Source organism: Herpailurus yagouaroundi, unplaced genomic scaffold (genome assembly GCF_014898765.1).
Source record: "Herpailurus yagouaroundi ecotype Mexico unplaced genomic scaffold, PumYag 530, whole genome shotgun sequence".
NCBI classification, from domain to species: Eukaryota; Metazoa; Chordata; class Mammalia; order Carnivora; family Felidae; genus Herpailurus; species Herpailurus yagouaroundi.
Genome location: NW_024412747.1, coordinates 4,737,508 through 4,750,211, shown reverse-complemented (window position 1 = coordinate 4,750,211; position 12,704 = coordinate 4,737,508). Strand labels below are relative to the sequence as shown.

Sequence of the window (12,704 nt, the reverse complement as noted above, 5' to 3'; positions counted from 1 at the left end):
CAATAATTTAATTCAGTACGAGTGAAAATGACTTCACTTCTTGGTGGGGACCCCGCATTTCCTTAGGTAGCAATGCAATAATCCAGGCCATAGAAGTGGGCTTGGAAGCCACAAGGAAGAAATGGGGAGAACGGTGGAGTCCACCTGCCTTGTCTACACTCTCCCTGAAGAGAGCAGACTGGACTGTCCACAGACCACAACACTCTCGGACGGCAGCTTCCAATCCCAAAGGCAGCGAGACTCACTACTGATGTGCTTTGTCAAATCTGTCAGCTTGGAGACGTTCTAAAAGACCAAGTGAACTGTAAGACGGCTGGGGTTTGGCCCTTTTGAGGGACGGCCCAGAACGTATTTGGGCAACGTGAGTCCTTAATTCCGAAAGTTAAAATTATTCTAAGTCCCGGGCATGTCAGGTACAGCATGGTGACTACAGTTAATAACACTGTACTGCATATTTGAAAGCTGTTAAGGGAATAAGTCTTAAAAGTTCCCATCATCACAAGAAAAAAGAAAAAAAAAAGAAACCTCTGTAATTATGTGTGGTGAAAGATGTGAGTTAGGTTTCTTGTGGTGATCGTTTCGCAATACATACAAATATCGAACCATTATGCGTACGTGAAGCTAAAATCACGTCGTATGTCAGTGCCTGAACATAAAATAAGGTAACTCTGTGATTTCCATGATGGACAGGCACTCAAATAACCCAAAGGGCAGATAATAATATAGTAAAAGTTGTCAGACCTGAAAACGAGGCTATGATGTTTTATATAGAAGCTTTGGCTTTCAAATTATACGTTTAACTAGATCAACACATAAATTGTCTCCTGGTTGAAAGCATCCGACACGGAACGGATGTGACCATGTGCATCCTGGGTGACATCAAGACCCTCCGTGTGACGGAGGAAACACTGGTGCCCTGGATGAAGCACCAAGCTGGATAAATCCGGCTGTCTGATTGATGAGCCCCGATCGGTGCTTTCTGTGAGGCTGTCTCCTCATCTGTGAGGTGGGGCTGAAAACAGCACAGAGCTTCTAGGGCTGCTATGGGAACGTGTAAGTCACCACGTTCTTGCACAGGGGCTGCTATGGAGTCAGGATGGAATGCACTTAACACGGCGTCTGGCGTCTTAGAAAACATCCGTGACATCATTTCTTGGTTTGTTGACTGACTGATCGATTGTAACTCACCGGAAAACAGACAGATGTTTGTTTGGAGTATGAACAGGGTTGAAGTTTTGTCCTTCATCACTCCCTATGGTTCTCTGCACCAGTCGGTTGAGTAAGTGCCCCGCCTGACTCAGCAGCGATTCTGTGTCAGTGCCATCTGTGGCTTCCCTCGGTGTGGACGGACAGCACTTTGCACCGTTGTGCGTGCAAACTCACGCCCCCGTTTATATTAGAACACAATGCTAGGGGCGCCTGGGTGGCTCAGTCAGTTAAGCATCCGACTCTTGGTTTCGGCTCAAGTCACGATCTCATGGTTCGTGGGTTCGAGCCCCGCATCGGGCTCTGCGCTGACAGTGTGGAGCCTGCTTGGGATTCTCTCTCTCTCTCTCCCACCCGCCGCCTCTGCCCCTCCCCTGCTCGCTCGCTCTCAATAAATAAATAAATAAATAAATAAACTTTAAAAGAAAAAGAACACAGTGCTAACCCCCCGACCCGCTGCCAGCGTTTGGTCACACGGAGGAGACTGCTCCCAGAATTCCAAAGAGTAAATTGAGAGCCTTTTAAGGAAAAGTCTGTGGAATATAAAATAAAAATGCCTTCGGGGATCGACCTACAGCGATACCTCCAGGTGTGGCGGGGAGGAGAGGACTCACTTGGGGCAGACTGCTGGACTAATGGAGCTCGTGAGCGTGTTAATCGGTGGGGGAAATGCTTCTAAACGTCATCCAGTAATGCAGCCCTTGCCTGGTCCACCGAGACGCTAGGTGCCAACATCTCCGTGTAACTGAACGCAGAACCGCCGAGATTCCAGACCCTCAACACGCCCGCCAGAGATGCCGTGTATGCATCCAAGCGCATCAGTGAATCCTTCTAGGATAGTCTCTCCTCTGGTGTCCAAGCCAAAGAGAAAGCCTGTTCCCAGACCGAGCAGGGCTTTCAGAAACTAGGTGACTATTCACCAAGGAGACATTGAGGACATTTGCCTGCAAATAATTGTGATAGAAAAGAATCAATTAGGGCCCCATCTGCAGTTCGTTAATACGATCCGTTGGAAAAGGAGGCCAGATTCACCAAGTCGGTCCGAAAGGCTAAAAATAGGACTAATGTGAGCCTGGCCCAGTGCACTGAAGGCAATAAAAAGATCTCTACATCTGCTAGAGCAGGAGTCCCTGGACGCTCCCTGACTCTTTACTACTTATCCTCAGTGGTAATTGGGAAGGGAGGCATTTATCTGCTTTCCAGAAAAAGCAAAAAACATTCCATGAGGATCACTGTGGCCAAAAATATCATCCTGTGCTGATGCAGGAGAATCAACAGAGGTTGTTTTCTTATAGCACAAATCTCCTTCTAAATTGTCCGAAGGAATACATCTCCCTCGAAAAGATTTACGAGTCCCTTGGGCAGCAATTGCCAAGATGCGGTGGGGCAACGGTCATGCCTTTTTTTTTTTAAAGGAGTTTATTTATTGTGATGTGTTTATTCCAAAGAATATAAACACACCCAACCTGTGACTCCAAGGCTTTGCCGTCTGCAGAGATGGAAAAGAGGGAATCAGAAGGTGGCACACGAACATTTGAAAACTGGAAGATAGTCTTCTAGGGCCGAAGCCGGTTGGGTCCCCATGGCTTGGACAAGTGATGTGTGCACAGAATCATTTTCACAGCCTCGCTGAACACAGAACCAGCGAGATCTCCAAATGCCCAGTGAAAACCCGCAAAGTTGCAAGGACCACTTGGTTTTCTCCCTCCATTAAGAAGTCTTCATCCAAATGACCTGAGCGACAGTGTAGGATTCCTTTTCGGATCACCAATCTCTGGGCCCAGATCTCTGAAGTTGAACCAAGCGTACCCCATGCCCCGGAGGGGACAAGAAAGAGCGTTTTACCTTTTTAAGCCAGCTAGAGGCTATGGGCACAAGGAAGGAGTTCCTGAAGACTTTTGACAGCTTGCTCCACCCCCAGGCCCTTATTCTCATTTTTTGGACCACAGCCATTCACATCCTGGGATGTTGAGGGGATGCCCCGGTAGGAGGCACGTGGACCCTGGGTGCACCCGGATGGGACTGTGATTTCAGAGGACACCTGAAATCTGGTGGGGAGGTCAGCGTGGGGAGTGAGCCATCAACTCACACGGAGAAAAGAGGGGTTTGATGCCTTTTTACTTCTCACTCAACCTCTCGTCGCTGGTTAAAGAAACTGTGGCTCATTCCACGATGGAATACTATTGAGTTAGAGCAGATGCGGAAGCAGAGAAAAAGAGAAAGGAGTTGCGGAATAACGCGTTAGCATGATTTGCTTCTGTGCAAAAGGAGAGGACTTAAATATGCTTGTGTATAAACGTAGAGTGTTTCTGGAAGGATTTACCGAAAGCGTTAACGATAGTTGCTTATCCAACAACGGTAAGAGAGGGGGCACCGAGTGTGGGGAGAAGGCTTTTAAGTTCCACTTTAGAGCCATCTGTGTGTTGGCAATTTTTGCAATGATCTCTACCGCTCTGATAACAAAGGCCTTTTCAAAGATAGCAAACAATGGGAAAATAGTCCAAAGCTTGCGTCGATGCCCCCAGAATTTTAGTCCACGGGACGTTCGGTAGAGTGAGCGGTTCACTTGCATTTACAACATAATCACAGTACGTAATGCACGTTACCTAATAATCATCACGACGGAGACCAGCATTCCCATATTAACCACGATCCAGCACGCACGTTGCATAACAGTCTCACGTAAGAAACCTCTTTCTGCAGAAGCACAGGATGGACACGTGGGCATGAGCTTGGATCGCCCCGGCTCCAGCTGATGAGACAGCCCCTGTCCCTCTGGCTGTAATCACAGCCCCCGATCCACGTCAGGCACTGGCTGAGTCGCATCGCAGACATCAGCTCTCGTCTTCCTGGTAACTCTCGGCTGTTGGTTCCACGTCTCTGTTTACAGACGAGGAAACCGAAGCTTTGAAAGTTTACCCCATTATTGTGACAGCGACACTGGCACCCTCCCGGCCACAGCACGAAGTTCTCCCTCGGATCACGTTTCCCCATCCTCCCGACAATGAAATGTGAGTAGAAGTGAGGTGTGTCGTTTGAGGCTCATGTAACCTGCGCTTTCTCTCGCCCGCCGCGCGGAGATCTCCGAGGCCCTAGGGGTCGGCGAGCCTGGGCTCCTGAATCGCCACCTGAGGACTGTCACCCACTGTCCTGAACTGGACGTAAATATCAGTGCTAAGGCTGTGACATCGGAGGGGTTCTTTGTTACTGCTGCCCGTGTTACCCTAAGTAATGCAAAGTGCCAGAATGCAGTTGGATTTCAAAGGAGAGAGGGCTGGGCCAGGACGCTGGGGCCATTCGCCTGCAAAGCACACTCCCTTCCCGCCATGCTGAAATGCTCCCAAGCCGTACCGTGTAGCTACTCAGCTCATCTGTGGCCTTAGCCAGCCACCGGCCCACCGTGGGGCCTGGGACCCAAGCCAAGAGGCGAAACGATAGGGGTCGGGGCAGACGGCACCCCAGCCATGCAACAGCTCCCCGGCTACCTTTCTCTGCACAGAAGAGGAGGGGGCGGGGGGCCCGGGGCGGGGGGGCTCCCAGACAGGCTGCAGTTCATCAGCAGTGTCTTCGGGAATCGCTCCGCCAGGGAAGGCTCTGATGCCAGCTTCACCTCCCGTCTTCCTCCATCGCCTGCCTCAGCCCCTGCTCTGCGACGGCTGATACTCAGACCGCTGTGCTTCCAACCGCCTTCCCTCTGGGAAGCTGTGGGCCTGGTCGGCGATGGCCTTCTTGTCTACTCGTTCCCCCAGCCCGTTTCTGGTCACAGATGGAGGGATGTGATGAGCCACCGAGAATCCGAGGAGGAGGCTGTCTAGTCCAAAAGGGGCTGCGGATGTGGGAGTCGGGATCAGAGCTCCAAAAATATTCTGTATTTCAGAAGCTGTCTTATCCCCTGCGCGGCTGGGTGGCCCAGAGAGGTCCATTGTCCGGTGAGGGGCCCTCGTAATGAGCTGCGGGGAACAGAAAAGCCATCATCTTTGGGGAACACGGGATGTGGCTTCGATTTTGGGTGTATCTTTGGCTCCTTTGTTTAGGCGTGGTCCCTGCAAGCTAAAAAGAGATGTATACCACACAAATAAGGGGAGAGAAGCAAGGAGAAAAAACATTCGAGGGGTCTTTGCTGACCTTCCGGGGGGTGGGGGTACCTTAGAGGAAGGCTCAGTTCTTGGGCTATCCGTTAGCCACTGCTGGGCCCGCCCGCACAGCTTCCCGGCACCCTCCATGAGACAGCGGCGTGCTGGTGATAGACCTCACATCTGTGCAAGGCCCCGGAGGAGTCAGCTCAGACCACGTCAGCTCTCACTGCATGACTTCCATGAGGACAGCATGGCTGGCGGGTGGTCAAAAACCAGAAGCGAGGCCCAAACCCTGGAGACAAAGGCGGAACTGTCCGGTCCAAACCAACCATAGCCACTGGGGAATGAGAACAACGTGCTTATGTGGTAAGCCCTGCAGAGAGATACTTTTCTAATATTTTCCAAGACCTCAGCTTTCTTTTCTTTTTTTCTAATAAAATCCTACGCAAGACAATGTTACACGGCAGTTGCTTCACCAACGTTGCCTCACATTCTCACTGGCAGTATTAGCGTTTAACCATCCTAGAAAACCAGGATATTTGTATCCTGAAAACGCAAGTCATTAATTTCCTCTTTCAGTTCTAAGTGTTTCACTGGTACCTCCAGAAGCTTCTGTGAAATCTGGTAAGAAGAAAGGTAATCGATAATGTTATTTTAGGGGGCACCTGGGTGGCTCAGTTGGTTGGGCATCCGGCTTCGGCTCAGGGCACGATCTCACGGTTCATGAGTTTGAGCCCTGCTTCGGGCTCCGGGCTGACAGCTCAGAGCCTGGAGCCCGCTTCGGATTCTGTGTCTCCCTCTCTCTCTCTCTCTCTCTCTCTCTCTGCCCCTCCTTCACACTCTGTCTCTCTCCCCTTCTCTCAAAAATAAATAAACATTTAAAAAACTTTTTTTAAAAATAATGTTATTTTAGGATAAAACACTGTATTAAATTTTTTTTTTTAAAAAGAAAAGCATTTTTTTGTCTCCATTCTAGTTGTTTAAAGAACTGCAATCATTGGGAATATTTCTTGGTTAAGTAGCACGAGTGCATTTATCAGCGGTATCCTTTTCTTATTTCTGACAACGTAACTTTCCGTACATTGGCGCACTCCCTAGCCTGACAACAGATACCTCCTCCAGTTTGTAGGACACAGTCACACTTTGTTCCAGACTCCCTGGAAGGCACTGAGGATCCGGCGGTGATCAGCTCAGCCCTCGTGGACCTTATGCTCTGCTGGCATGAAGAGATGAACCCCAAGAAGCTGAGCCGCCATATCGACTCGTACTCGGCAGACCACCCTTGTTGCCTAAGGTACAACATTTCAGCTGCATATCCACGTGCCCCAGAAACACAGTGGGAAACCTGAGCCACCCTTCCTCATGACTTCAGGCCTTGCCCCGACTCCAGTGGAGACAAGCCAAAATGTTTCCGCTCCCAACCCAGGGCAGATCTCAAATATGACACGTGACTCAAAAGCAGTCGGTGAGATATGGCCCCTTCGGCGAGGGTCTGATTGGTTCCAGAGGAAAGAGTTTAGACAGCCCGGCTCAGAGCACACGTCTGGAAGGGAGTCCTCGGGGCCTGGGTTTCTGGCAGGCCTCCGGGCTCAGGGACTAGCAGGGCTTGCTACGTGCTCACACGTGAAGCGCTGTGAGACACGCAGCCCATGGAAGCCAGCGGGGCTGGTCCCACCTGCAAGCTGCTTACCTCGCTCTACCACCCCCTGAGGGGGGGAGGCTGGAACATGTTTCCAGGGAGTGGCAGCCTCTTAAGGCTATAATAATGTCGATCAACTCGAATGGACTAATATCACAACACTGTGATGGGGTCTTCAAGAAAAGATACTAAAATGGTCGCGTTATCGGAGAGCTGAGCACGCTAAAGTTGACCGTCTTACTCTGGGCCAAGCCAAGTGGTGAGTCAGTCAGGGACAAGGCTGACATTTTCTTTTCAGCAAGTCATATTTCCTTCCATTAAAAAAAGTAATGGAGAAGCCAGACCCCAAACGACAAACGCTGTAAGATTCCACTTCTACGAGCTCCTGAGAGGAGTCAAATTCATAGAGACAGAAAGGAGACCGGTGGCCGCCAGAGGCTGGTGGGTGAGGGGTGGAAATGGGGAGTTAGCGTTTCATGGGGACAGACTTTCAGTTGGGAAGATAAGAAAGTTCTGGAGATGGACGGTAGCTGATGGTTGCCCACGGTGGGAACGTCCTTAATGCCACTTAAAAAATGGTTAAAGTGGTAAATTTGCGTCCTGTATATTTTATCACAATAAAAAAAGTTATGGAAATATTCGCTCTGATTCTTTAATTAGATCCTTTGAAGATGAATTGTGTTCTGTTTAGCATTTTCTTTCTGTATGTGGGCTGGCCTTTCCACAAGGCATCAGACAGAGACTCTTGAGGACAGAGACTATTATTTATCCTTTGAGCCCCTCAGCACCAGTACAAATCCCTAATATATAATGTGGGACAAATGTTATTTGAAAGAAAAAAAAAAAAGAATGAACAAATGGACCCAGCATTGCCTCATCAGCAAAGGTCATGTCACGGCACCGTGTTTTTTTGTAAAAACATGTTCACAGAACAGTAACAACAACAAAGACAAAGGACATTATTGAGTGTTTTGCATTCAGAGTAATTAAGATTCTCAATCCAAAAAAGAAAAAAATTGTTAAATACACATATGTAGTCATAGTGAAAGTTTCCTGCCTACATTTCCCATAAAGCTCTTACTTCACTCTAATAAGAGGTAGGAGTGATGAACGAATGAATGGCTTTCCTTCCTGGTCCACGGAGTTAGATTTTCCCCATCTGGATATCAGAGCATTCCATGCAGAGAAAGAGAGTGTCTTGCTGGTCCCTGAGGAAGTAAAGGAGGCACCTAAAGTTGGTCCAGCATCAACGTCCCTTTCCGGGGCAGCTCCCTCCTCTGGGTGAGACAGGAAGTGATCACTGGCCGCCTTCCCACTGACTCAGCCATGAAACCTTTACAGTAATTCGACTTGACTACACTGATGCTTCCTTGGGCGAAGACTTTCTCGTTTTCTGGTAAAGCAGATCTCTGAGGCGCGAGAAACCCAACAGCGAGAGACAGGAACAACAGAAAGCAATGCTTGCCTTACTCAAAGCCAGAGAGCACGGATGGCGGAGAGAACTGAGACGCCTTTCTCCCTCAGCTTTCTTTTCAGTGCTGAGCAACCCTCCCAGTGTCCTCAAATTCCTAAGGGTTTTTTTTTTTTTTTTAATCTCACATTTTGGTACTAAATAAATCCAACCATTTGTGCACTCTAGTCCTTTTTAGCAAAGAGTGCGTTAGTTGTTTTCCCTGCAGAACAAAACCAAAACCCCATCCAAATGAAAAGCTGCACACGAAAATAAGGGATGTCTTCTGATCAGTGCAGTAGAATTGCCATGAATTCGGTCAGGGTTCCTGGCCTGCTTCACCATTTTTTTTTTTTTTTTTTTTGGTGGCATTAAGTACATGCACGCTGCTGTGCAGCCATCACCGCCATCCGTCTCTAACGTTTGGGGAGATCTCAAAACATGTAATCATGGTGAGAAAGCTTTTTCTGGGCTCAGAAATTCGGAATGACAGAAACTATCATTTGTGGCATTATCATGGAGGAGAATCTGAAAAACCTCCGGCCACAAAATACCTAGATATGCTGTACAAAAATAACACACACGGTTTTAAAAGCACAGCTGAGATCAGTAAAGGAAATCCCTGAGGCCAAAGCGGGCTGAACACCGGAGCAGGTGCGGACACTTTGGCTGCCTGTGTGCAGAGGGAGCCCTGGCAGGGAACAAAGTCACCTTGAGCTTCAGAACCACAGGCCATGCTTCACGCAGCCTTGGGGTTTAAACTGACACACCTGTATGTTCTAGAAAGTCCATGCTGATTAGATAGCATCAAAAGAGTCCCAATCTAGTAATATCACAGGGGCACTTGCTGAAGCAAATGAGAAACTTCTCTATGGAAACAGATCCCCAGCCTCGGCCACACAAGATTCCCATAGTGCACGTTCTTTGAAATGGAAGTTCACAATCAAAAACTACAAAATGCTTCAAGGGACATGAGCACGAAGAACCAGAGCCAACAAACACGGCAGGCAGTAATGAACCTCAGGAACCCCCAAGAACATCAGATAATGAAGCTCTCAGAAGAGGCTATAAATTATGCCTAAATGAATTTAAAAATGTAGGGGCGCCTGGGTGGCGCAGTCGGTTAAGCGACCGACTTCAGCCAGGTCACGATCTCGCGGTCCGTGAGTTCGAGCCCCGCGTCAGGCTCTGGGCTGATGGCTCAGAGCCTGGAGCCTGTTTCCGATTCTGTGTCTCCCTCTCTCTCTGCCCCTCCCCCCTTCATGCTCTGTCTCTCTCTGTCCCAAAAATAAATAAACGTTGAAAAAAAAATTTTTTAAAAAATGTAAAAGGGAGGATCAAAATTATAAGCAAATAATCAGACTCGATTTAAAATTAAAAAAAAAAAAAAAAAAAAAAAGACCCAGGGGCACCTGGGCAGCTCAGTCGGTTAAATGTCTGACTTTGGCTCAGGTCATGGTCTCACGGTTCACGGGTTTGAGCCCCAAATCAGGCTCTGCACTGACAGCTCAGAGCCTGGAGCCTGCTTCGGATTCTGTGTCTCCCTCTCTCTGTCCCTCCCCTGCTCACGTGCACGCTTTCTTGCTCTCTCTCACAAAACGAATAAACATGAAAACATTTTAAAAACCAAATTTGAAAAATGACCAAATATAACTTCTAGAAATGAAATGTGCATCATTAAAAACAAAAACGTAACGAATGGGTTTTAAAGATCAGCTTAGACAGCTAAAGAGAGCATTGTGACCCAGGAAATGGTTTGGAAGGGGATCACCTGGAGTACGGCGCACAGAGACAAAGAGATTTTCAAAATGAAAGAGAAGTTGAAGACATGGAAGATGAACAAGAAGCTCTAGCAGGTATCACACTGGAGTTCCAGGAAGACTGGAGCAAGAGGCGATATTTTAAAGACAGGGGCTGAGAATTTTCTAGGGCAGGATGGAAATCAGATTTCAGGAAGCAAAACTGGTTCAAAGCAATATAGATAAAACTAGACACAGTTTAAGGAAAAATTGCCAAAGGGAAAATCCAAGAGCAGAGAGTTGGGGGGGCGGGGGGGTGGGGGTAGCTTGACATAGACTTTTCTATAGTGACGATGGAAGCCAGAAGTCAGTGGAACCTTTTCAAAGCACTGAGAGATACAGGATGAGCTTACTCGGTTTACAAGCTAAACATAGCAAAGGAAAAAACTCAGGCGGTCACAGATCCTGCTCAGGGTTAGTCGTAAAAAGTTACTTCTGTAGGAATGACAGACTTCATGGGGATGTGATCCGCACAGGGTCACTGCTCTTGGCCCAGCGCTCGGCGGTCACCAACCTGGAATTCTTGATCATACTGAACAAGGAGGCCTGCCCTCCTGTTTTTCACTGGACCCTACGAATTATGCAGCTGGTCTTGTTGGCAGGCCCTGAGGGCCTTGTACCACTCAGGAGCAAGCAAGCAACATCCTACACAATGTGTGGTCAAGTTCTTTAAAACAAAGCAAGCATTCTGCAGAAAAATCGAAGTCTTGTAGCTTGAAAGACAAAAAAGGACTCATGCAAATATATGTGACGGAGTTTTTCAACTACAAGCGCTCGTGTCCCTTGTACATGGGGAGAGAAGGGGAAACCAAGCTCTGTCAGGGAAATTACCAGAAAGGAGTGAGAAAGTCACCAAAAAGCAAACACCTGTTAAGCCAGGTGACTTGTATGCATGCACCAAGGAGCCGTGCAAAATCCAGTGGCTAGGGAGAGCTGATGTTGGTGGAAAGAAAACTATTTCTCTTAAATCTTCAATAGGAACACTCCACGGCATCACTGGTGAAGTCTAGATAGCGGTCCAAATCAGACAGCTGGAAACACACTAACGCCAATCAATACAACCTAGAGGACGTCCCTCCTCTGCTCCTTCGAATTAGACAAGGACCTTATAACAGGTAACGACGAGGAGAGGCTGCTGGAAAAAGTGTCACGGTGCATCCCGTTTAGTTCTCTCATTATCAGAAGATTCTGGTAATATAAGAAGGTGCCTTAAAAGGCAGTACTGGTATGAACCTATCTGATTCATTATTTTTTCAAAGGCTCAAGTTTATGACCTTAAATGACAGTGGGCTCTACCCATTAAAACAGCTTTTCACAGTTACCCTGACTTTTGAAGAAATGCAGAGTTAATTAAACTCTGTGTATCATATTTGCAGCCATCTTGGTCCATTAGGTGAAAGAAAAAAAAAAGTATCAGACGTCTAATAGAAAGTACCATGTCTCGGTCTAAAAATTCAGAGTTGCAAAATACATAGGCTCGTAATATCAGAATTAAAATGGAAACTTTTCAAAACTGCAGTTTCTGAGGTTATGTGGGTGGGAGAGAGTAAGACGGTGAGCCACAGTGAAGTGGCAGACGAGAGAGAGAGACAGAGACACAGACAGAGACACAGAGACAGAAAGAGAGAATGATGGATGCAAGTCTATACTGGGTTCTGGGGGCCATGTCTGTAGTTTTTCACTGGGGATAGTTTTTTGGGGAATGGCCTGTGACTGTCCTCATTGAGGTAGCAAGTGAAAGTTTCCTAGGATATGAAACTAATAAGCATTAGTAAATTACCCAATTGGGTATAAATGCTGAGCTCCTTTCAGTGAGCCATCCTCATGCTGGAAGGGGGGAGTGTGGAGGGTCCTTTGGAAGCCTTGCACCATAATGTAACTCTTCGGTAGTCCCAGACACTCCCTCCCAGATGGGACCTCTATCCTGCACAGCATGGCACAAGGAGTAGAAATTGGGGAGTGGGCGGGATGAGTTCAGAAAGGGGGCTCCAAATTGGCTGCACCTAAGCATCCCCAGCGCCCACACACGCCTGAATCTCACTCATTCCCTCCTTCCCCAGAGAACTCTCTGAAATTGGCTCTCTTGGCCGGTTTCTTTCCCTCCCGAGACAAGTTATGGTAGGAGGTGGGGTCACTGGCACATCGGAGGCATAAACAAGGATGTCTGAGCTCAGGACTTGCTAAAGACACCAATAATGGCCTTCTCATGGCGGCCTCCGCCTCCATGCTTAGCCTCTTCCTCCTTCGAAGATTCCTCCCGTTTGGCTTTGATGGCCCAACGTCCACTCCTTCCTCTTTCGGCTTTTGTACGGCATCTTGAGTAAACGATGATGCTATGATCCAGCGTGGGCTTCTCTGCGTGCTTTGGGGATGTACGTTTTGTGGAAATAACAAAAAGAACCTGTTTCTGCTGGTTTCCCATGCAAAGAAGACTAAGGTTTGGCAGTGGTTTGCTTATTGGTCTCTAGCCGGTTGGCCTAAGATGTGTGCCTCCATCAGAAGGAGCACCCCACCTCTCCCAGGCCAATGAATCT

General features: G+C 48.0%; 1 long non-coding RNA gene across 7 annotated transcripts in view; it reads right to left on the bottom strand.

The window, feature by feature from the left end:
- Positions 1–2,595: 2,595 nt before the first annotated feature.
- LOC121023155 (uncharacterized) overlaps positions 2,596–12,704 on the bottom strand; it is a 122,921-nt gene continuing 112,812 nt past the window's right edge. For all 7 annotated transcript variants that reach the window (XR_005787260.1, XR_005787259.1, XR_005787257.1 and 4 more), the window contains one exon: positions 2,596–5,256. This is a non-coding gene — a long non-coding RNA (uncharacterized LOC121023155). The remainder of the gene's footprint in view (positions 5,257–12,704) is intronic.